Source organism: Saccopteryx leptura, chromosome 5 (genome assembly GCF_036850995.1).
Source record: "Saccopteryx leptura isolate mSacLep1 chromosome 5, mSacLep1_pri_phased_curated, whole genome shotgun sequence".
Lineage (NCBI taxonomy): Eukaryota > Metazoa > Chordata > Mammalia > Chiroptera > Emballonuridae > Saccopteryx > Saccopteryx leptura.
Window position 1 is genome coordinate 36,747,361 of NC_089507.1, and position 22,346 is coordinate 36,769,706.

The 22,346-nt window shown below is 42.7% G+C and overlaps 1 long non-coding RNA gene across 1 annotated transcript; it reads right to left on the reverse strand.

Annotated features, from left to right (window-relative positions):
- Nucleotides 1–1,170: 1,170 nt before the first annotated feature.
- On the reverse strand, nt 1,171–21,229 carry LOC136406823 (uncharacterized). The gene is made up of 5 exons (XR_010751714.1): nt 20,964–21,229; nt 20,418–20,504; nt 19,082–19,266; nt 8,344–8,417; nt 1,171–5,988 (listed from the first exon to the last, which is right to left on the reverse strand). It is a non-coding gene; the product is annotated as an uncharacterized lncRNA (long non-coding RNA).
- Nucleotides 21,230–22,346: the final 1,117 nt, after the last annotated feature.

Consider the following 22,346-nt stretch of genomic DNA (forward strand, 5'->3'; position numbering starts at 1 on the left):
TTTTCTGAAGCTGGAAACGGGGAGAGACAGTCAGACAGACTCCCGCATGCGGCCGACCGGGATCCACACCAGGGGCGACACTCTGCCCACCAGGGGGCGTCGCTCTGCCCCTCCAGGGCGTCGCTCTGCCGTGACCAGAGCCACTCTAGCGCATGGGGCAGAGGTCAAGGAGCCATCCCCAGCGCCCAGGCTCTCTTTGCTCCAATGGAGCCTTGGCTGCGGGAGGGGAAGAGAGAGACAGAGAGGAAGGGGGGGTGGTGGAGAAGCAAATGGGCGCTTCTCCTATGTGCCCTGGCGGGGAATCAAACCCAGGTCCCCCGCACGCCAGGCCGACGCTCTACTGCTGAGCCAACCTGCCAGAGCCGATATTACAATAGTTTTTAAGGAAGAAAATAATGGTACATATGTTTTTCAGTCTCAGTACTATTTGATCTAAGTGAAAACAAACAATCAAAAAGCTATGGAACCTGCCATTAGTATTCTGGTATATTTTTAAAAGATGAAAGGCACATTGATGGACAAAAAAAAAAAAAAGTAAAATATGGCAAAAAAAAATAAAAACTTTCTTATACTGTCCTCAAAATGGAGTTTGCAAGTAATACCAATCTGGATGACTAACAGCTATATACCTAATCTTTGCAAAAATCAGTTATTTTCACATTCAGCCAGTGTAACCAGAAATTTCTGACCTGCAATATATAGATTCCTTCTAAAAATGGGGGAGAGGGGTCACAAAAACACAAAGGTTTTAAATTGAGATATAAAATTCTTGTAAGACAATGTATTTAGCATGGAGCATGAGTTATTTTCATATAAATATAGAAAATAGACAAATAAAAGAGCACATAGCCAGCATCCTGGAAGTGTTTCCTTCCCATCACTTCCTAATCCCTTCCACATTAGGGTTTCCACTACCCTGACTTAGAACAGTACGTTGGAAAGAGTAGTATTCTTGCTTGTACATTATATAAATGGAACAATTACAGTGCATACTCTTTTGTGTCTGGTTTCTTTAACTATTATGTTCATTAGTGTCATTCATAAAAGGTCTACTAGAAAGTTCTGTCTGTCTTGGCAGAAACACGTGGCTGAATCCGCAGGAATGCGGATTTTTACAGATACAAATACAAAATACAAAAACAAAACACAAATTTTTCTTACCGTCAATAAACTTTATTAAGTAATATAATTGCCATTATTTTTTATTTTTTTGACAGAGAGAGAGTCAGAGAGAGGGATAGATAGGGACAGACAGGAACGAAGAGAGATGAGAAGCATCAATCATCAGTTTTTCGTTGTGACACCTTAGTTGTTCATTGATTGCTTTCTCATATGTGCCTTGACCATGGGGCTACAGCAGACCGAGTAATCCCTTGCTTGAGCCAGTGACCTTGGGTCCAAGCTGGTGTGCTTTGCTCAAACCAGATGAGCCTGCGCTCAAGCTGGCAACCTCGGGGTCTCGAACCTGGGTCCTCCACATCCCAGCCCAATGCTCTATCCACTGCGCCACCGCCTGGTCAGGCATAATTGCCATTATTATTAATGATTTCTTGCCAGCATGAGGGCAATTTGTATATCCCATTTTTGAAAAATGTTTTATCTTTTGATGTGAAAAATTGAACCAGTGCTTGTTTGATATCTTCTTCATTTTTGAATTTTTTGCCCTTCAAAAAATTTTGTAAGGACAAAAACAAGTGATAGTCGGAGGGTGCTAAGTCCGGGGAATATGGTGGATGTGAAAGAATTTGCCAGCCTAGTTCTGCAATTTTTTCACGAGTCCCCAAAGCAGCATGTGGTCTGGCATTATCATGATGCAGTATGATGTTTTTCCTATTGAGCATCGCCGGCCTCTTTTTTTGGACTGCTGTCTTTAAATTATCCAGTTGCTGACAATACTTCTCCAAATTGAGCTTTTCGTTCGGTTTTAAAAGCTCAGAATGTATTGGTCCTCAATTGTCCCACCATATACACAACATTCTCTTATTCAGAGTCAAATTTGGTTTAGAGGTGGAAGGGCTAGGTTTTCCAGGTTCACAATATGCCCTTTTCCTTACCATGTTTTCGTAGGTAATCCACTTTTCATCCCGTTATCATCCGGTTCAAGAAAGGCTCGATTTTGTTCCGAGCAAGCAGAGATGTGCATATGACTTGATCATCCAATTCTTCTGACTTAATTCATGTGGCACCCATCTTGAATATTTCCACACCAATCCTATCTTCTGAATATGGTCCGAAATGGTTTGCTGAGCTGAATTAAGCCTTTCTGCGATCTCCGATGTTGTCAGAAAAGGATCTTGCTCCAACATGGTCTTAACAACATCGTCATTGATCAAAGATGGTCGCCCAGAACGTGGCTTATCAGAAAGGTCAAAATCACCTGTTTCAAATTTTTCGAACCATCTTCTGCATGTCTTATCAGAAACTGTACCTTCACCAAACATTTTCAATAAATTTCTACATGCTTCTGTAGCATTTCTTCCTTGTTGAAATTCATATACAATACAGTGGCGTAGATGAACTTTATCAGTAGCCATGGGTACACTATCTCTTCACACATAAGATTAACATGAATCAACTTTGTTTTAGTTAATTTGCTACATCAGTATATATACATTAAGTGATAAAAATAGAGAGGCACACATGAGCCAGATAAACATGTGATTACATGCTGAAACTTGTGATAGAAACGGACAGAACTTTCCGGTAGACCTTTTATATTTTTGACCAGTTATAGTTTTTTCAAGAGAATGCTGTATTGCATTCATTCCAATGTGTGAATGTACAACACTTCATCCAGTCAATTGTTGATAGGTATTGGAGTAATGTACATTTTGGAGGTATTAAAAATATTGCTTCTATGTACATTGTCTTTTGATGAACATAAATGATGAATGCATTTGTTGGCTATATACCTAGAAATGGAGTTGTTGGATCATAGGTTGTGCCATGTTCAAACTCAGTAGATATTTTTAAGTTTTCCAAAGTTTTTGCACCAATTCACACTCCTAGAAGTAACATATGAGAGTTCCACTTCCATTCTCATGGGACACTTGGTATTTTCCATTTTGACCATTTTGGTAGGTGATAATTATATCTTATGTGACTTTAAGTTTATTGGTTATTTAGAAATAACTTTATGAAGTATCTGTTAAATTTCCTGCCCATTTTTCTGAGCTGTATCCTCTTTATTTGATTTTTCCTAACATTTGATTATAAGTGTAGAAGGAAGTAGGAAATCACAATGAAAAACAGTAATAACAGCAAAAGAAAATATCTACCATTGAATGCTAAAATTTTGTTTAATTTAACAAGAAAGAATATTTACACAATAATTTTAATGTTTTTCATTCATTAAACCAAAATTTTTGATGTCAATTGTGAACAAAGCACTTTAAAACAATGGTTTTTGGAAAGCCATCTTAATTCTATGTGTAGGTTGTGTTCAAACCATTTATCATTGTAACAAGCATTAATCAAAGGATTATTCTTAATTCTAAGAGAACTGATTTCAAATATCAAAAAGTCTTTGTCTTCATCATTAGTAATTTTGAAACTATTGTCTATAACTTTTCATTCCTACAAATTTTACATATGGAAGCAGAAAAGCTTTCTAAACCAGCATTGTGTGGCTTAACACATCTCAAAATCACTCATGCCAGCTGATAAAACTTTATCTTTCCAATAGACAGACATTTTCTAAGTTCAATGACATTCTCATTTCACAAATTTTCTTATCTTTATTAGTACTTGACAGTGTGAAATAGGGCTAACTAAATAAGTACATTTGAATATATGTATAAGGTTTCCGATGTACTTGAAGACTTTATAGGGAAACAAAGTAAACCATGACAAGAACTCCTAAATGGTATCATCTACTTTACTCATAAGTTTGCTAAAATTTACATCTAACAGCCAATGCTAAACTTCAAACCTGATACTCATATTGACTATAAGTGAACTCAATCTTACATTAAGTTAAGCAACACCCACAGTCAATCATGAGGGCTTTAATGCATTATTTAATCCTCGCCACAACCTTCTTCATTGTGTTTCAACAGATATACCTGTCCTTGTGAAGCTTCATTCTAGCAGAATAGACTAGGTATTCAAATAAGTAGATGATCTAGTTAGTCCTGAACGTCTTAAGTGACCTTTGAGCACTGAATCCCAAGGGCCAGTGGCTATCAACCTTCTACTGAAATGATATTTATTTATAATAAACTCAATCTTTATTATCTTCAAGGCCACTGAGAAAGCAAGACTGGCCCTACAACCTTTACTATCTCTATTTTAGAAAAAAAATTGAGATTATATTAAGAATCTAGATTTCTTTTCCTAACACTTCTGCCACTCCAATATAGCATTCTGTGTCCCTCATCTATCTCGTGATCTGTGTGCTACCAACACATAGTACCCTTATGGCTCCTCTAGTTTCAATGCACAAGTTTAACTTCACTTTGCTTAGCACACACAAGGAAGAAACAGATATAGGACGTCTGCTCAGGAATGATCACCACTGAAGTAGTCTTCACTTTTTATGTTCTTTTGACACCAACATGACTATAAACTACAAACCCACCTCTAAGACATACCCAGAATACTATTTTATTTTTTGTGTAACCTGAAATAGTTATTTTCTCTATGTGAATGAGTCATTAATACTCAACATTTAAAAAGGGGGTGGGAGTCTCATTGCCCACCCGCTTTATGTCATTAGCTTTCATTAGCTTTGGCTTTTCCTTTCTGAGCTGTCCTATTCTCTGCTGCTACCCATGTTGGTAAGGTGGCTACAACTCACCCCAGAGGAATGCCCCATTAGACTATAGATTAACTGCCCACAGGACATCAGGAGCACAGCAGATTATCCCAACTTAAGTGGTTTATAGCTTTCTCCCTATGGAAATAAAGTCTTCAGTTATTTGATATAGGGAATGACTATCCAAACCTGATTGAGACTAATTTAAAAGGATTTCCAGAAATCCTTCCAATCAATGTACACAGAATATACATCTAATATGTGAGCACTGAATTCTTCTACCTCTAAGTGGCGATGAACAGGGGAAACTGGTTTAAGAGTACTGGTTCTGTCAAACAGGGTGGCAGCTGAGGTTACTGCATATGGGCATGGGGCATGCCTGATACCACAGAACTGACATGACCAATATTCTTAGGGATATGTCAGAAAGCAAACAGCTTGTCCTAGAATACATGCAGCTATCCCATTAATTTTCCTGGAAACATAGTGAAAACTGGGTAACGTGAAGGCTGGATAATTCTAACGGCATGACTCAGAGGCCATGGCCTCAGTAAAGGGTTCTGTGGCTGTATCTGGGAGGACAGTATATAAACTTTTGGCAAGAGCAATGAAATTGGGAAAGAAGTGGCAGCAATGGCCCATAAAGATTCTTACAATCTCCTACCTTTGGGAGAGGAGTGGACAAAATTGATTCAAGGAGTTTTAGGTTGTTTCTGAGTACCCTGAGATATTTCATGGCCTGAGTAGGTAACTGTTGTTTCTACCCATTGAAGTTTAGCTTGGAAGCTATATGGTTTGTTATCAAACCAGATTGAGGGGCTTGTTGTCCAATGTGCACAGGAAGCCAAAGGCTGAAGCAACAGTTTTTCACAGAGAGCAAGGGTTCGTCAGGCAGCCAGACACGGAGACTAAAGACAAGGCTCAGATGAGTCTCTCAGGGCTTTCAAGGAAAGATAGTGAGTTTTGCAAAATGTTTTGTTAACTTCTGATTAGTTTAGATTAAGGTGCCTGGGCAAGTGCAAACTGTTAGGCAGCCCTAGCTTTTGAATACTGCCCACAAGGAGTGGGTGTGTATACAAAGGTTTGGCTAGATTCTGACTATCTGTTGGCATTGCTTGGAGTTCATGTGTTGGCTTTCTGCACCTGCTCAAGTCCCTGGGACCAGTCTGGTCTGGCTTGGTCTGGTTGTCACCGGGACACTGAGAGGAAGCTTGCTGTTTTCCTGTAAAATACTAAAAAAAAAAAAAAAATTAAAAAAAAATTAGAGCAAGGGTTTTACTTTGTCAGCCAGTACCTTCAGATATTCTCAGTTTATAACTTTTACGCCATTCTGGTGGGTTGTTGTTAGCATAGACAGCCAGGGAGCACCAGGGAATCTCCTGCATTGGCCAAGATGATACAGGGGGAGGTTCTTACACTGAGCATGCCAAAAGCTAGCAAGACATTTGGATAGAAAAAATCCCTCTCCTCCTTATCCTTGTAAGAACTGTGGACTTGAGCAGGAAGAGGAGATGTTCTTTGAGATGGGAGTCTACCGTCCTCCCAGGTCGCGGCATCTGAGTAAACACCCTTCCTTTTGCACCAGCACTTGTCTCATGAGCTTGGCTGTTGTTGTGGCAGGCAGCCAATCCTACTTGTTACAAGTTACAAGATCAAGTAAGCCACTCCTATAAAAATAACTATTGACAATACTTTGCCTCTACCTAATATTCACCTGATGCGCTAGCTGGAATTAAGTCCATTATACAAGTTTACTTAAAAAGAAGGCTTCTCATTCCATGTAATTCTCCTGTTCTTCTGGTATAGAAACCTAATGGAAAAGGATGGAGATTTGAGCTATAAATAAAATAGTTATTCCCAGAGACCCTGTGGTTTCAAATCCATATACCCTATTACCAGCCATTCTTGTGGAGTGCCAATATTTTCAGTAATAGATTTATGTAGTGCCTTTTCAGCATTTCCTGTAGAAAAAGAAGTCAATATCTCTTGGCCGACGTCTGGGACCATCGCCAATTTCCTCAGACTGTAATGCCCCAGGGATATAGAGAACTCGAGCTATTTCTCTAAAGGCTGATTTAAATGGTGTTGGTTTTCCCAGAGATTCCACTCTAATCCAGTATGTGGACAATTTACTTTTTATGCTCTAGGACATTACAAGACTTCCAAAAGGACATAATTTACCTATTACAACAGCTAGCTATAAAGGAAAACAGGGTATCAAAAGATAAGACTCAAGAGGAACCCTATCCTTTCTTCTTCCAAGAACTAAGGAAGAACTTAGGGGGTTTGTAGGGCTGACTAAATGCTGTCACAACTGGGTCCCAAATTTTTCATTACTTGCTTATTAAAATCAGATTGACTTGATTCAATCCTACAGAACTCTGAAGGGAAACAAGCTATAGAAGCTCTAATAGAAGAAGAATCTTCTAAAGTTTCCACTTTGGGACACCCTAATTATAAACATCCTTTCTTCCTTTTCACACATGAAAATTAAAAAAAAAAAAAAAAAGCTTTAGGAGTTCTAACTCAGAAATGTGGAGATCATCATGGACTTACTGGATATTATAGCCAGCAATTAAATTTAGTAGTAAAAGGGCTCCCTCTCAGTATGACAACCATCCCTGCAATAGTTACGTTATGTAAACAAATAGAACAAATAGTTATGGGCTCTCTTTTAATCGTTTATGCTCCCCATTCTGTTGAATATTTGCTAAACTCTCACCATGCTCAGCATTACTTGGCCAGCTGACTGTGTTCTTATGAAGTATTCCTGCTTTCTGTGCCTATTATTACTTTAGGACAATGAAGAGTCTACACCCAGCAACTTTACTACCTTCTTTACAGGATGAAGATACCCATGACTGCATTTTACCTACTGACCACTTTCTTGCTGTTAGGAATGATTTACAGAAAATTCTTTTTGATAATCCCGCCTTAATTTGTTTTACGGATGGATTTTATCTCAAAGATGTACAGGAACAATCCTGAGCTGGGTAGGCATCAACTTCCATGGTGGATATAAATGAAAGTTTTTATTTACCTGAAATGAGACTTGCCCAACATCAAATTACATTATTCTAACTTGAGCGTGGCAATTGGCCAAAGATCAAATAGCCAATATTTACACAGCTAGTCACTCTGCCTTTGGTATATCTCATGACTCTGGAATGTTATGGAAGCAGCCAGGCTTAACTTCTTCAGGGCAGGCTATAAAGAATAACAGGTTGCAGAATTATTAGATGCCATACAGCAGCCAACACAATTGCCAGTTATCAGGCTTCCAGGATATTCTGAAGATATAGCCATGGGCGCTGGCAGATTGGCTCAGTGGTAGAACTTTGGCCCAATATGTGGATGTCCCAGTTCAATTCCTAGTCAGGGCACCCAGGAGAAGCACCCACCTGCTTCTCTACCCCTCCCCCTCTTGCTTCTCTCTCTCTTTCTCTTCTCTTCTCCTCCTGCAGCCATGGCTTGATTGCAGTGAGTTGGCCCTGAGTACTGAGGATGGCTCCATGGCCTTCACCTCAGGCACTACAAAATGGCTCCAGTTGCAACTGAGCAAGGGCCCCAGATGGGCAGAGCATCACCTGCTAGTGGGCTTGCCAGGTGGATCCCAGTCTGGGCACATGTAGTAGTCTGTCTCTGCCTTCCCATCTTGTTACTATAAAAAAAAAGAAAAAAAAAGAAAAATATATCAGCATGGAAGCAAAAGGAAATCATTTAGCTGATGCTGAAACTAACAAGCAGCACTAAGCAATCAAGTTATCCAGACCTGAGAATGGTTTTTGCTCCCTGCTAAATCAATTAAAACTGTGTTTTACTGTTCCAAAACACAGCTACAGAAGAGGACATGACAACAAAAATGGGGAATCTTTGACCCAAACAAACATATGGCTTGGACCCAACGGGAAACCGATCTTACCTATAGGGGCTCAATTGCCTATACTTCAACACGTACATGAACTAACACACTAGGGCTCTAAAAAGAGGATTTCATGGAATAAACAACACTTGTCCAAAAATATAACCCTGACAAACCACTCCACATATCCCAGGGACATTTACCACTCCTTATATGTCTAATTGAGGTATGACAATTGGATTGTATCCAAATGTCACCATCTCAAAGATACAGAGCAATAGCCTTAATGTGGGTAAATACTGATTGGAAAAAATAATCCCCAAATGGTGGTCAAGATGGCAGAGTAGGAGAACTCTGTGCTTGCCTCTTCCCACAATCACATCAAAATTGCAACTAAATTATAGAACCACCATTGAGAACCACTTGATGGCTAGCTGAATAGAAGTGCTATCTAATGAGCCTGACCTGTGGTGGTGCCATGGATAAAGCATCGACCTGGAATGCTGATGTTGGGCAAATGAGTTGGTAAAATTGGTATTTTTTGTTTGCTTTCTTTTATTGTTAAAAAATGGTGCTGGGCAGCCACGTGTATGCTTGCCCTCAGACCAGGGCAGTTGACTGCAAATTGTGGATTATATTCCTGCTTGGGAGGGGCCACTGTTTTGCTAATGTTGCTGGAGGAGGGGTCTTTGTGGGTCCAGGCAGTCTGGCTGGGAGAGCAGAGAGAATGCAGAGTGCTGAAGAAGAAGCCATGTTGGCAGAATGTTGGCGGAGGGAGAGAAGGGGTGCAGATGTGGAACCAGAGCTGAGGGGCTTTGGCGAGTTCCACTGAGACTGGTGGAGCCTTTGATTCTAGGAGAAACTGGAGAAGATTCTCCGGGTTGTGGAACTGGAGAATGTGTCAGTGGCTCTGGGAGCTCTGAATGAGTGAAAGGGAAGTGTTTTCCCTGTGTGTTTGCCCATTGGCCAGTACAAGATTTTAATAAAGGAATGGCCCACCATGTTTTGGCTCCACTGTTTCTTTACCATCTGCCTGAATCCAATGAGAACCTGCATGGCCATGACGGGGACTACTGGCCATACACTGAGATCCATGGTTTCAAACCCTGGTCTTGTCTGGTCAAGGCACATACCCCCCACCCCCCCCTCATCTCTCTAAAGTCAATATGTAAAATATATATATTTTAAAGTCCTATCTAATGATATAAAGAAGCCATGTTGAGACTCATAGGGGCAGAGGCACAGAACAGCTAGGTCCCACACTCACTGTGGGGCAATTAAGAATCGGGAGGGATATCTCAACTGCTGAGGCCCCCCTGAGGAGCAAGGGGCCCCAACCCCACACCAGGTTCCCACATAGGGACATCAGTGCAAGGGTTGCATCCCAGAAAAGACAAAGGCTGCTAGAGACCAAGGTGCTTCTCTTAAAGGTACTGTGTATAGACTTATTTGCTCACAAACCCACTTGCTGTAAGCTCCAGAGCATGGGCAGCAGCTCAAAAGACATAAATGTGTGGAAGGGTAAAAATTCCAGTGATTTTAGAATGTGTTTGAACTTAGGTAACCATCACTTAAAACAGAGTATTATAAACATATAACACTAGTTTAACTGAAGGATATATTAACCTCAAATTAAAAATCTGTAAGAAATATACAGGAAATAAATGAAAAAGAATTCAAACATAACACTATAAAAAGTCATCAACATGCAAGAGACCAAGAGAACCAGAAAGGAACATGGAAGAACTATAAAAATGATCTAAAAACAATCAATTGGGTAATAATTACATACCAATCAAAAAATCACTTAAATGTAAATCACTAAATGCTACAATCAAAAGACACAGGGTGACTAAATGGATAAAAAAAAATCCCACCAAGACCCATATATGCTGCCTACAGGAGAATCACTTCAGATCAAAAGACACACAGACACACAGACACACACACACACACACACACACACACAAAGTGAAGTAATGGCAAAAGGTTATCTTATGCAAATGAAAACTTACAAGGACACATGGCTTTAAATGATGTATTAGATTAATGAACTTAATTGATATTTTTAGAGCATCTGATGGTTAATATGCAAAATGTTATGAAAGTCATACAATTTAACAGCAACTTCCCCCCCCCCAAACAATCCAATTAAAAAATTAGCAGAGAATCAGAAGACAGTTCTCCACAGAGAACATACGGATGGTCAACAAACATGCAAAGATGCTCAACTTCACTAATCATCACAGAAATGCAAAGTAGAACCACAATGAGATATCACTTCACACCTTTCAGAATGACTGTCATCAACAAATTAACAAGTGTTGGCTAGAATGTGGAGAAAATGGAACCCTCATGCACTGTTGGTGGGGTGGTAAATTAGTGCAGCCTCTATGGAAAACATTGTGGCAGTTCCTCAATAAATTAAAGATAGAACTACCACACATTCCAGCAATCCCACTTCTGTGTATTTATTCAAAGGAATAAAGAACACTAAGTCAAAAAGATCTATGCATCGCTATGTTCATTGCAGCTTTATTCAAAATAGCCAACATATGGAAGCAAACTAAGTAAGTATCCTTCAACAGACAAATGGATAAAGAAGATGTGGCACATATATACAAGGATTACTCAGCCATAAAAAGAATAAAATGCTGACCTTTATGTCCATTAATATTCACTTTATATATTTAGGTGCTTCTACATTGTGGGCATACAAGGGTTATATGCTATTGGATTGACCCTTTTATCATTATGAAATGCCCTTCTTTGCCTCTTATTACAGCCTGTTTTAGAATCCATTTTGTCTGGTAGAGGTATTGCTATACCAGATTTTTTTTAAAGTTTCTATTTGCACGCAATACCTGCCCTTCCCCTTTTGAGAAAATTAGGCCTCAACTCACACTACAGTTGTTACTGCCCCATCCCTAAGAGTCCACTGTTTCAGCAAGATGACATCAATACTAAGACTTCATAGCACTTTAAAGACAACACTAAAGGACCAAAAAGTTGGCCATTAAATGTACAATGTGAGCTGATCATGAATTCCTAACTGGATAGGTCATGGTGGGTTGTCATACCTCAGCCATTATTTATTTATTTATTTATTACAGAGACAGAGAGAGAGTGAGAGAGAGGGATAGATAGGGACAGACAGGAACGGAGAGATGAGAAGCATCAATTATCAGTTTTTCATTGCGACACCTTAGTTGTTCATTGATTGCTTTCTCATATGTGCCTTGACCGCGGGCCTTCAGCAGACCGAGTAACCCCTTGCTTGAGCCAGCTGGTGAGCTTTTTGCTCAAGCTGGTGACCTGGGGGTCTTGAACCTGGTTCCTCCGCATCCCAGTCCAACACTCTATCCACTGGTCAGGCCATTTTATTTATTTATTTATTTATTTTTTAACAGAGATAGAGAGTCAGATAGAGGCATAGACAGGGACAGACAGGCAGGAACGGAGAGAGATGAGAAGCATCAATCATTAGTTTTTCGTTGCACATTGTGACTCCTTAGTTGTTCATTGATTGCTTTCTCATATGTGCCTTGACCGTGGGCCTTCAGCAGACCAAGTAACCCCTTGCTGGAGCCAGCGACCTTGGGTCCAAGCTGGTGAGCTTTTTGCTCAAACCAGATGAGCCCGTGCTCAAACTGGCGACCTCGGGTCTCGAACCTGGGTCCTCGGCATCCCAGTCCGACACTCTATCCACAACTGCTGGCTAACAAGGCCACAGCAAAAGATCGAAAACTACTGATTGACAAAGTCACAGCAGAGAAGACCAATGGCTGCTGGTTGACAAAGTCACCGCAGTGAAGACCAATAGCTGCTGGTTGACAAAGTCACTGCAGAGAAAAGGCACAACGATACTTCCCCCTTTGACCTTTTGAATTAATTTGGCCTTATATCCCCCCTTTTCTGGGTGTGTGCTATTATTTATGGCACAGGAATAGTACCGTGCTTTCCCTATAGATTCAAAGTAATTTCTTTGAAAATGAGACAGAGGGTGTGAGTTCCACAGAAAAGCCCGTAAGCCCCTTTGCCTGGGCTCATAGACATAAGAGGCTGGCTATGATATCCCTCGAGTTAAGTTTGTAGAATTCCTTCTATTAATCATGTTAGAATAAATAGATTGTGACTTATGAATAGGTAGGAAACAGTAACTATACACAGAAGCACCTTTCAGCCTTCACTTAAGTCATTACTTTACCTCCCTAGCCTTTTCATGTGGTAAAGAAACTTTCCTAACCTTTCAGCCTTCACTTAAGTCATTACTTTACCTCCCTAGCCTTTTCATGTGGTAAAGAAACTTTCCTTTCTTCTTGCATATCTGACCTGCAGGTGGTAGAACACTGAGAAAAATAAAGTTAGAACTTAACTAGTGTATGAATATAGTAGATAAATAAAATTTGACTAGACAATAGGACCTTAGGTAAGATAGTTATTAATTAGTACTGACCTTTTAGAAGTTTGTACCAATATTGTTGCTATTCAAGTTATTGTATAACTGTACTTTGAATGACTTACCACCTGATTTATAGCTTATAAAAATGAATTAACTGTTGCCTAGAAATATGTAACCATAGTGAAACAAAAACAATTCTTAATCAATGTATTCAGAATATCATGTGATTGTAACTTAGTGTGTGTGTATAAAAATAAAGCTAGACCAGCCATTGGCAGAGATGCCTGGCAGTAAATGGTAAAGAGAAAAAAAAGAATTCGTCTCTCACTCGATTCGCGGTTGTTGGGCAGATAAAATAGGTATTATGCTCACTTTGTTAAAGTGGTGCTGCCCACGTGGAGGCCGTTGCCCAGGTGATATTAATGTGTGTCTCTGTGGGCAGGCAGAATCCCTGTAGCCTGGGGCTTGGTTTTAGGATGAAGCCTTTCCCACCCTTTTTGATGTGGGGTGGTACAATCCAATCATGCCTCAGAGAAGTGACTGTATTAGAGACTTCCCTATTTTGTATATTGGATTAAAGGTTGTGAAGCTACACTATAAAATAGGGGCAGAATAGGAGCTTGCTCTCTTGGTTCCTGGGATGATTCGCATGAGAGAGCAGAGGGAGCAGAGCAGAGAGCAGCGGAAAGGGGGCATGTGGCCAGGAGAAGCAGCCAAGATGGCGGAGTGCTGAGTGAGATGCCAGTTTGTGTTGAGTTTGTGTAGAGAGAAGGAAGGAGATGGGGAACTGAGGAGAATAAGGCTGGTGAGCTAGAAACCTTTGATTCTAGGAAACTCGGTTAAGTCAGTGGCTTTGTGAGCACTGAATGTGAGTGGGTTTTGGAGCCCAGTGTATGTTTTTACTTGCCTGCCGGGTGCAAGCTAGGATTAAAGACTATGGCCCACCAGTTTGTGGCTCCGTTGTTTCTTTACCAACTGTCCGAATCCAATGCGAACCTGCATGAGCCGGGCTGCTGTAGTGGTGGCCCTGGCCTTACAGCGGCGACGCCGTCTCTTCCTGTGGGACCCCTGGATTCCCCCCAGGGCTGGACCCCGGCACACTGCGCCACCGCCTGGTCAGGCCATTTTATTTCTTTAGTAAAAGGTTTATCTTTGCCTTAAGCCAGGGGTCCCCGAACTACAGCCCGCGGGCCGCATGCTGCCCCCTGAGGCCATTTATCCGGCCCCGCCCCACTTCTGGAAGGGGCACCTCTTTCATTGGTGGTCAGTGAGAGGAGCATAGTTCCCATTGAAATACTGGTCAGTTTGATTTAAATTTACTTGTTCTTTATTTTAAATATTGTATTTGTTCCCGTTTTTACTTTAAAATAAGATATGTGCAGTGTGCATAGGGATTTGTTCATAATTTTTTTTTATAGTCCGGCCCTCCAACGGTCTGAGGGACAGTGAACTGGCCCCCTGTGTAAAGTTTGGGGACCCCTGCCTTAAGCAAACGCTGATCACTACTGGTGTACATCTCAGTTAACATGTTTGAAACACCAGAATAATCCTTTTTAGACCCCTGGGAGGCACAACCACCCTCAAGGGAGTATACAATCTTGTTTAACATCCTATAATCTAAGTCCCACCTGTATTTAATCTTTCTTACTTCCCTCCTTAATTCCAAATGTCATCAGGCTATCATCTAAGAAATCTTACTGTTCCCAAATAATCTAAAGTAGGTCACAGACTATGCTTGCCTACAGGAACTAAGGCAGACTTCTTGGTGCTTAACACTTGCAGACAGATCAACAGATCACTACAAGATGGTGTTCAGATCCCCTCACCCACCTCAGTGACCTCTGAAGAACTTGTCTTCATTAATATAGTAAAAATCACACCCTGGAGGGCAGAAATCTGCATCACAAGGCATAATCAGTGTCCTGTGCAACTGGAGCCATCAGGACTGTGCATACTCTTCCCACAAACCGCTGCCCCTTTGCTGAGAAGTCCCCACTCCCTGATCTCACTTACCCAACTAGTTTCGTTAACACCTCCCCAAACCTTAACTAGGGACAAGGTGTCTTCTGAGCATAAGCTCACTTTTCTCCATTTCTTGATCAAAAAAGGAAGTTTTTGCTCTACTTTCTTGAACTCAGTCTTGTTCTTTGGAGGCAACAGCATTGGGCAGGATTTAGGTTTGGGTCCCTAAACCGAGTCTGGTAACAAATGCATAAAGGGACTGCAAACTCAGCCTAGGAAGCATTTTTCTGTCTGCTGAGATACTACCTCCTGGGCGTATCCTGTTTGGCTCAAATACATTTTATAAAAATTCTCTACAGGCTTAGACATTCTTACGTTATATCTGGACAGCAAGGAAACAAACTCTTAGCCACACAATCAACTCGTTGAATGAAGGAGTTTACTTCAGAGCTGGTGACCGCACTGGGACTACAGTCATCCAAATCATGTGGCCCCGAACTAGCTCAGGGGTTTGCTTTTACAGGCAAAAACCATATCTTTGGTCAGGAAGAAAAGAGCTGGAAATGGGCACCTAGCCAAGCGGGGCTACAGAAGTGCAACAAGCTAGTTAAGCTAAGGCTAAAGTTATCTTTAGAACAATCTTGGGTGTGGGTACTGTTGAGTGCTTAGCAAAGCATGTTACAAAAGCAGAAAAACAGGCCCTGGCCGGTTGGCTCAGCGGCAGAGCGTTGGTCTGGCGTGCGGGGGACCCGGGTTCGATTCCCGGCCAGGGCACACAGGAGAAGCACCCATCTGCTTCTCCACCCCACCCCCTCCTTCCTCTCTGTCTCTCTCTTCCCCTCCCGCAGCCAAGGCTCCATTGGAGCAGGGATGGCCCGGGCGCTGGGGATGGCTCCTTGGCCGCTGCCCCAGGCGCTAGAGTGACTCTGGTCGTGGCGGAGCAATGCCTCGGAGGGGCAGAGCGTCGCCCCTGGTGGGTGTGCCGGGTGGATCCCGGTCAGGCGCATGTGGGAGTCTGTCTGACTGTCTCTCCCCGTTTCCAGCTTCAGAAAAACAAAACAACAAAAAAACAAACAAACAAAAAAAACAAAACAAAAAAAACAGAAAAACAAGTTCATCATTCTATCTGACCAGTAGCAACAACGGAGCATTCTTATAAAACTATATTCTGGGCCTTTTCAATTCCAGATACATCTGCAAATCTTGCAAAACTACTTCTGTGGTCAAGGTCATAGGGTTGCTACATTTCATTCCCTATTGGTTTTATTTAAGTTTTAATCAAATTCTCGATTCAGCCTTTTCACTATCCTGCTGCACAAGTGTACATTGATTTCTGCATGTCATTAATTCAATGGAGTTTACTCTCTCTCTAACTAACCTTGTTATAAAATTGATTAAGCATGATCCTAATATTAGACAAAGAATTATTAGAGTAAGAAGACCAAGTACTACAGACAGTAAGGTTGTTAACCATGGCGACCAATTAAACATGCTTTGGTACCAATTCGATTCTTCTAATTCTCTTCGCCTTTTTTCTATATTTTTTCTAAGGAGGGATAGGTTTTCCCTAACTATTCCAGACTTGTTAACATAGAAAGTACAAGTTTTTCCTAAACTATAGGGGATTACATACAAAAAGCAAAATAAAACAATTAGACATGGGTTCATCTTAATTTTAAAGGGTGCTTGGTAGCTGGGATGGTCCATCCTGAGGCGGCCTTCTTGATCCATGAGTGATGAATCCACGCCGGGATGCGTCAGGATAATGCAGTAGGGTCCCTTCCAAGCCGGAGTCAGGGCTTCCTTGATGGACTTCTCCACGAGGATGTAGTCCCCGGGGATGGAACAGGTGAGCAGGCTCAGAGCTGAGCAAAGGGAGTCTCACACCTGCTTATGGATCTGCTCCTGGGTCTTCTGCAGCCCCTGCAACGACCTAATGAGTTCTTGGTTTCTTAATTCTGCTAACATTTCAGCTCTAAGTTTAGGGAGCAATGGTGGTCTCCTCAATACAATTTCCTAGGGTGTAAACCCAACTTTTTAGGGGGTACATCATGTTTTCAAAATAGCAAAGGGAAGGAGATTGACCTGATTTTTTTTATCCGTTTCTAAAATGAATTTAGTCAGGACCTCTTTCAGAGTTTGGTTTCTTTTTTTGATCTGTCCCAAACTCTGAGGCCTGTAAACACAATGTAATTTCCAATTAATGTTGAGTGCTTTTCCTACTAGCTGTGAGATCTTAGACACAAATGCAGGCCCATTATCAGATCCAATATAAATGGGCAAGCCAAACCTGGGGATTATTTCATGCAATAATTTCTTAACAACTGTTACTGTGGTCTCATTTCTAGTAGGGAAAGCTTCTGCCCATCCTGAAAAGGTGTCAATAAAAACTAATAAGTACTTACATCCCTGTGCCGGTGGCTTTACTTTAGTAAAATCTATTTCCCAATGTTCTCCTGGGAAAGCTCTTCTTTCACTATTTCGTCTTGTGATTTCTCTACTTTGCTTAGCATTTATTTGAGCACAGACTAAACACTTGGACACTATGCTTTCTACTACAGATTCTAATTCTGGTAGATAGTAATTCTGTTTGAATTTTATTAACTTAGTTTGGCCTAGATGAGTGGCTTGATATAACTGGTTAACTATTTCCCTACCTAAAGCTTTAGGCAAAAAGTCTTTTGTCTGGTAATTCTAACCACCCCTTTTCATTTTTACACATCTCTTTCCTTTTAGCAAAATTTCTTCTGATTGGTTATAAAAAGGAGTTTCTGGCAACAAGGGTTCCGGCAAGGTTACTAAAACTTCTAAAGGCCCTCCTGGTTTTAGGATTACTTCTTTGGCTGCCTGATCAACTGCCCAATTTCCTCTTGCTTCTATTGAGTCCCCCTTCTGGTGTCCTGGACAATGTATAAGAGCTATAGTTTCTGGCAACCGAACGGCAGCAAGGCTAAAATTTCTTCTCTGTTTTTAATGTCCTTACCAGCAGACATTAAAAATCCTCTTTCCTTATAGATTGCTGCATGAACATGGGCAGTGGCAAAAGCATACCTACTGTCACTGTAAATGTTGACTTTCTTTCTCTTGGCCCACCTCAATGCCTGGGTGAGAACAGTAAAGTTCTGCCCGCTAAGGTCCCGTGAGGCAAGGATTGGGCCCAGATGGTCTTATCAAGAGTCACTACAGCTGCTCCAGCATGTCAGACCCTGTCTAAAATGAAACTACTGCCATCTGTGAATAGCTGTTCTTTAGCATTAAGTAGGGTACATCAGAAAGGTCTGGCCTTGCAGTCTGGACAGAATCTAATACCTCAGAGCAGTCATGCAGAGGAATGCTGGGGTCCTGATCACCATTAGCCTTGCTGGGTTGATAGCCTGCGTCTGGACAAACTTAATGCGAGGCTGGTCTATGAGCAGAGCCTGATATTGCGTGATGAGGGCGTTAGACATCCACTGTTCAGGAGTTCCTCTAAGCAAAGTCTCTACAGCATGGGGGGCTGTCAAGAACAGTTCTTGCCCATGGTCAATTTGTCTGCCTCTCTGACCAGTATGGCAGTGGCTGCTATGGCTCTAAGACAGGCCACCCAGATGCAACAGGGTCTAGTCACTTGGAGAGGTTAAGTGACAGACCTGTGCCATGGCCCTAGCATTTGAGTCAAAACCCCTTTTGCGATTCCTTTGCTCTTATGAAGAAAGAGCTGGAAAGGCTTTGTAATGTCAGGCAGGATCAGGGCAGGGGCTTCGGTGAGGGCCTTTTTGAGGGTCTCAAGAGCTTCTTGTTCCTTGTCTGTCCAACTTAACTCTTGGGCTCCTGCTGTGCATGAGTATTGAGGCTTGGCTATCTCAGCAAACCTGGGGATCCACGGCCTGCAATATCAGACTGCACCGAGAAATTCTCGGACTTGTTGCTTGGAAGTGGGGGTTGGAATCTGAAGGCTAGCTTTTATACAGCTGGAGGAAAGAGTGCGCTTCCCCACCTCAATGTGGTAGCCTAGATAGGTCACCTTGGAAGTGCCGAGTTGTGCCTTTTTAGCTGACACTCAGTACTCCAGCGTCTGCAGTGTTTGTAAAAGACCCTCAGTGGCTGTCCAGCAGCTTACCTCCGTTTCCGCAGCTAGAAGCAAGTCATCTACGTCAGTGGTCCCCAACCTTTTTTGGGCCACAGACCGGTTTAATGTCAGAAAATATTTTCACAGACCAGCCTTTAGGGTGGGACAGGATAAATGTATCACGTGACCGAGACAAGCGTCAAGAGTGAGTCTTAGACGAATATAACAGAGGGAACCTGGTCATTAAAAAAAAAAATAAAACATCGTTCAGACTTAAATATAAATAAAACGGAAATAATGTAAGTTATTTATTCTTTCTCTGCGGACCGGTACCGGTCTGCGGCCCGGGGGTTGGGGGCCACTGCTCTATGCTAGCGATGTCAATTTGCAGCTTCAAGGAGCTAATAAAACTCTTATAGGTTGCCAAAGTATTGTGCTATTATTTATTGACAAACTTGAACTACTTTGTCATAATCTATTAAAGAGAGAATTTCATCAGTTTCCTCAATTATCATCTATAAAAGATATTGTAACTCCAGACGATATTGATAGATTCAGTAGCCACCTCAAGGAACTTAAATTTGACATAGAAAAACGATTTGAATATATTTTGAAATTGAAGGTATATGACTGGATGAAAAATCCTTCTACTGCAAATATTGAAGAGGCTGATACAACTTGCCAAGAAGAACTGTTAGAAATTAGATATGATGAAGTAAACATAAATTTGACAGTGGTGGCTATGAAAACATATAGCAAAATAAAAAAATGCCGGTCTTATATCCAAATATGTGAAAATTGGTATTCAGTTTATTGATACCTTTCCCTACCTCATATCTTGTGGAATGAGGATTTAGTGCTGTTAATCATATTATGACAAAAGAAAGAAAAGGCCTAAATATTTCTGAAAGGGGAGACTTTTGTTTGTTCCTCACAAAAAACAGATATTCAACATTTAGTTTCCTAGCATCAGCCTCAGGGATCCCACTAATAATTCAATTAACTAATGTAATTTCTATGTATGCAAAGTATAAATAAAAAGATAGATTTAACTATAGTAAGTTGTTTTATAAAGATTTATTCTGCCAAACAGCAAAAACCCGACATAAAGTACTTGGTAAGTAATTATTACTATATGCTTTAACTTGCTGCAACTCTGCTTTATAACTTTTATAAAGTAAAGTTACTTCCCTATTTTATAAATCACCGTTACTGTGGAACCGGTGGGCGGTTAGAAAATTTTGCTACTAACAGAGTTACAAAAGTGAGCGGTAGGTATAAAAAGGTTGACTACCCCTGCTCAAGCCCCTGGCATGTAAGCCCGTGTTCTATAAAGGGTATATAAGATAGAAGAAATCTAACTTCAGGGAGCACGTGTTTGACTTGCCTCTTTAGGAGGTCACGCTGCTCTGCGGCAAAATAAATCCTACTTCCTTCATCAAGTTGTCTGGGCGTTTTTGTCCTCCTTTGATTCCTGCAATAATACATGCGCTCACAGGTCTGGCCGGGGCACCCCGCTCCAGCCCCCGCAGACGATGGAGACAAAGTCCCCAGGCCCAAGGTCGCTCTCGGCCAGGCTCGCCCTGGCAAGGGACGTGGGACTGGAACCGCAACCCGCGACAAATCAGCCGCGGCTGCGCCCTGGGGAAGCAGAGCACAGGCTGGCGACCGCGCCGGGCCTGCCCGCGGGACCTCCAGGCGGCTCCGCGCGGTGTCTGTGCCTCGCGCGGCCCCGGAACGGGCACGGCCGCCCGCCCTCCCGGGTCGTCGAGGGCTGCTCTACCCCTCCGTTCTGGCCGCCGGGAGCAGCGGAGCTCCGGGCGGGCAAAGCTCGAGGGGACGCGGGCGAACCCAGCCCCACCCCGGCCCACGGACCCGCGGGCCCGCCGGGCGACCTCCCTACCCTAAGGGACCGGACACAACAGTCACTCACCCGCCAAGTCCACGAGACAAAAGAGGCCAGAGACTCGCGCACAGAGACCGGTTCCGCGGTTCGGGGCGGGGCAGAGGGCGGCGCAGCAGCCAATCCCTGGGAAGCGGGGGCGGTGCGAGCCCCGCCATTGGTGTTCGGGGTCCTCTGCCACCGGCTCCTTCTGGCTCATTTCGAGGCGGGAGGACGAGCTGAGCCTGCGCAGAGGAGCCTTGTGGGAACTCTCAACTTCCAACTCGGCGGGACAAAGGAGCCCGCCAACCCCGAAACTCGGCAGGCTGCGAGCGATCTCGAGGAGGGCGATAGGGCGGGCAGCCAATCCCCGGGATAGGGGCGGGGCCAGGGCGGGAGGCCGCGGGGCAACAGCCAATCCCCGGAGCAGCAGGGCGGGGCGGGGCGGGGCGGGGCGGAGAGAGGCGGGCCGCGGCATTGTCGCAGGTTGTCTTACCTCCTGGCTTCTGCGGTGGTGGCAGGATTAGCTGACTGGACGGAACGTCCTTTTTGTGTCCTAAGGGAGTCCGGGACTGGACCCAGAATTATCTGTATCCTCCCCAGGCTTTGGCCCTAGTGGATCTGGTCTCTTAGGCCAAAGTGCCTTACACTAGAACCCTGCTGGTGAGGCCCTCGTCGTTACCCTTCTCAGCTCAGCACCTGGTCCAGGGCTCTGGGTCGCACAGCCTCCTAGAATGCTGAGCTGCTTTCTTCCATGCCACACTTTTTTCCACTTCTGAGTGCCTCTTAAGTGCCACGCAGCCTTTTAATTCTCTACGTGAATGAAACCTAGGGCTTTCACCTTTTAGTGAAGAATAAAAAATCAAGATGTAAGTATAAGATATGTCTTAGGATACTAACTGCTAAGGAGAAAAAACTAAATATTTACTGCAACTTGAAAACTAAAAATAGCAAATAGCCTTTTCTGTGAACAAATGCCCCTTGGGACACTAAAAAACAGGGATGCAAAATTCAGCATGACCGGAATTCCTGTGCTGCTTCGGAGAATATATTTCACTGCAGAAATGACTAAATATGACAAAAGGCTCTTTACCAGCTGCGATGGCTGGTTGGTGCTCTGCACACCTGAGTGGGGTCCTATTTTGATCCATATTCGATAATACAGAGACCAAGATGCAAGATGGACAAGGACCATAGTCCTGAGCGCAGGACACATGGCCCACAGTCCTGGGGCAGTCTACGAGAGTACTCATGAAGAAGATTACTTGTAATAGGTATGGGATAGGGTCCCGCAGCTTCCTAGTGCCTCCTCTACCAGCCCGTGAATGGGCTTGCAACCTGCGTTCTCTCTCCACTGTTCTGCCAGCTAGAGGGGCCCCTACCTACTGCCAGCACACACCTGCTTCCCTGGTGTGGGCTCCACTCCCACTCTAC